Here is a 3,830-nt window from a genome sequence, read left to right on the forward strand (position 1 = left end):
ATGAAATATTCGATTCCTTTGAAAGTTTAGTTGTATTTACTGGAAGGATGGATAGACTAAATGGTTTTTCATTAGAGATGCAATTATAATAGATTTGATGCAAAGGAGACTGATCATAACACGAATCACAAATGGTTTAATAGTAGGCTCACTTTGTCTTCAACCACTATGCTTTGGCAAAACATATTGATCTTGATAATATTAACTAATGTTATATTTTATTTTTGTAATTTTGGATAGCATTCTTACTCCATATTATAGTGAAGAGACTATTTATTCAAAATGTGACCTTGAACTTAAAAATGAGGATGGAGTCTCGGTAGTCTTTTACCTGCAAAAGATCTTTCCAGGTTTGGTTCATATTTTGGTATGTTCCAGTATCAATTTGCAAAGCTAGAAAATGTCTGGTGCAAATTTAAGCTTATTGTTTTTAAGTAGATGAATGGAGTAACTTTATGGAGTGCTTAAATTGTAAAAGAGAAAGTGAAGTATGGGAAAGTGAATAGAATGTGCTTCAACTTCATCATTGGGCCTCACAAAGAGGTTAAACACTATTTAGAACTAGTAAATATTGTGCACTAAGTTTTGCAGTTCCTTATTCATTATAGTTTCAGTTTAGCTTGATTTGGATATTACATTACCAACACTTGCATGAATTTTTGTAGTTCGTGGCATGATGTATTATAAAAGAGCACTGAAGCTACAAGCATATCTTGATTTGGCTTCAGAGAGTGGTACAGATGCTAACCTCTTGTTTCAATATAGTACTCAAATTTTGCATGGTTTGGAGCTGCATATATTATCTATGTGTTTATTAAATTTTGAAAGATAATTTTTGCAGAGATGTCAACTTCTTTTCCAACTGATGATGACCCAAAGAGCCAGAGGTCAGTATGTGCTCATATAGAAGCTATAGTAGACATGAAATTCACTTATGTTGCTACTTGTATGCATAGATTTATAAATTTTTATTTTAAATGTTTAATTCTAAAATTTTACTTCTTCTTTTTTCGCTTGAACCATAATAACTATGTGTTCTTCTATGTGAAGCCCCTCGCCCCTCTTCCATGTCTCTCACAATGATATTTGCATGTGACTATTTTTGCATGCACAAGCTAGGCAAGACACTCATGAAGAAATACTCACAGGATGGCAAGATCTATGCTCTAATACCACTTGTAATGTCCCCTTTTTGGGACATTTATATATTTTACCATTTCCATCTGTACAACTTGATAATCTTCCTATCTGATCATTCTTCTCCATAGTTGATTCTATATATATATATATATATATATATATATATAATTTTATTATAAGAGTCACGTCCTTTCATTATATTAATAATAATAATATAGTCATATTCTATTAATTATATATTTATATTAATAAGTTTTTGTTTAATTAATATAACTATATTAATAAGTATATCATATATTATTTTAATAACTATATATATTATATTATATTATAATACTTTACTAATATAGTATTGCTATATTAAACATATATTTATCATTATTTATTATTTCATTCATATTACTATTATAATACACCAGAAATAATATAATTATTATAATATTACTTATAGGATAATATTATTATTTTAATATTATTTATTAATATTACTTTATATAAAATATCTATTATTATTTAAATTACTTGCCAAAATGGGGAGATCATAGGTTGAATGGAATCAAATCCCAATTATGGAATTTCACAAATACCTCTCTCCATTTCTATGACATGGGGGATTTTCAAAAGAGAGTGAAGTATGAGCGGATTCATCCCATCTCTGAGAAGCTCCAAGGATGTTAGGCAATTGAAGGTAGCCAGTTTTCCAAATGCAGTCAAGTTCCTAGAGTTAATCTGTGAGTGTATAAATCATTACAACATAGAGACAAGGAAAATTGTGCTACTAGATGACACAGTGCTGATTTCAATCAACAGGAAAACTATGGTAAATTTCCTTTGAGTGCAAGAATGAAAAGAATTCTTAGACTTGACCATTTTGAGGAGCCATTTTTTTAGTACTCCACAAAGAAGATGATCTAGAGGAAAGAAATCATGCAGACATGGTTCCAGAAACCATGGAGCACTAAGAGTAAGGTTCCTAAGAACCTATTTGGGACTAATCTCAAACCTGATGTTATCAATATCTTGGCCCTCCTACACATATTGAAATGTGAGGTAGAAGCTTTGAATTTTATTGAGCAATATTTTTTTTTAGTGCAAGTCATTTGCTCTGATATGCAATATATTTATTGGACTCATGAGGTAAGCAAAATTTTGTCCAATGCTCTCCATGCTGCAAAATTTTACAATACATGCTATATGCCATCATTACTCATCTATATGTTAGACTCATTACAACTATGGCTAGCCTCCCAAGAGTGAAAATTTTTCCCGATGATGTGAAATCTTACATGTTTTATCCATGCTTATAGTTTTAAAATAGCTCTACATAGTATGTAAAAGTTAATGATGCATTCACCATGAGGATTTGCAAGGAGCTGCAAGGATGTCCTGAAAGGAGATTCAACCCTAAAGCTATGGAAGCCATTAGCTAGTTTTGCATTTATTTTATCTAATTATCATCCTTTTCTTATTTGTATCTTGTAGCTTTCAATGCTTTACCCTTGAAGCTATGAAGATATCCTAGTGGCATGACCATGCTAATCGAGATTGTGCAACAAGCCATCCAAGTGAATGTGTTGAGCAGTAGTTTGAAGAAGAAAGGGTACAAATTCCACATGAAGGTGGGGGATTTCAATTGTAACACCCATTCTGATGCCAAGAACATGTTGAGGGTGTATGAAATGAAGTATAAATTGGACATGTACGAAGTCCTGAGGACCATGTTCAATCTGAATGGGTATGCAAGGTATGTTTTACAAATTGAAAGTGTAATAAAGCATATTACCACCATTAAGGATTACTAGGCCAACTATAAGAATAAGTGTGAGAGCTAGGATTGTGCCTTCACTAGACTGATAGTTGATTAGGTGAAAATGTAAATAGTCAATATTAATGTAGAAGGAGTAGAAGATGATGGCCATAACATGTATAGCAATACTTACATGACCAAGCTAAGAGGCACTCCAATAAGCTCAGAACCTTTTGAGGATCACTAGTGTCAATGTAAGTTATGCTATACATAGAGATGCTAGTGTCAATCACTAGTGATCCTGCTACTACTAATGTCCAAGCACTCATCTCTCAGCTACAAGAAGATAAAAAATTTGGGCAAATTCATAGAGCGTGGAGTAGGAAAATCAAGGTAGAGGGACTTGCCATTATAGAGCAGACTAACAATGCGATACTAAGGATCAAAATAGAGAAGGACAATATTTTTAAAAATAGAGCTATCTTGGAAGTAGAGAAAGTTCAGAGAAAAGATTGTGTCTCTTTATTGAAGATGATAATCCATATAAAGCTAAGGAGATTGTGGAACCAAAGATCTTGCTTAAGGGAGATGAGCCTTTATTTGAGTGGCTTCAGAGCATGCAATTCAAGTCAAAGATGATCCTAGCTACAGAGGAAGGACTTAAAAAAATAGAAGCCAAACTAAAAAAGGATCAAGATAGAGACTATGAACTCCTAAGAGGCCTGCATACGAACTCATAGACTAGTGGAAAAGGGAAAAGAATCATTGCAATAGTTGTTATGCAAATGAACTTCTTCAATTAGATAGATAGTTTGATAGAGATATCTTCCAATCACCAAAATAGAGTTTTTGAGCTCCAAAAACTTGGTGGATTTGTACACATGGTCATGGAGGAGATACAAGATCAGTTAAATGTTGTTAAAAATTTAGCCAAGGAGCATTC

At 32.4% G+C, this 3,830-nt stretch overlaps 1 non-coding gene across 1 annotated transcript; it reads left to right on the plus strand.

Moving 5' to 3' along the window:
- The first annotated feature begins 662 nt into the window (after nt 1-662).
- On the plus strand, nt 663-743 carry LOC149544093 (small nucleolar RNA J33). Its single transcript, XR_016355817.1, has one exon. It is a non-coding gene; the product is annotated as a small nucleolar RNA J33 (small nucleolar RNA).
- The last annotated feature ends 3,087 nt before the right edge of the window (nt 744-3,830 follow it).

This window comes from Cupressus sempervirens, chromosome 8 (genome assembly GCF_028749045.1).
Source record: "Cupressus sempervirens isolate cs-2001-9-10 chromosome 8, ASM2874904v1, whole genome shotgun sequence".
In the NCBI taxonomy this organism is placed as follows: domain Eukaryota; kingdom Viridiplantae; phylum Streptophyta; class Pinopsida; order Cupressales; family Cupressaceae; genus Cupressus; species Cupressus sempervirens.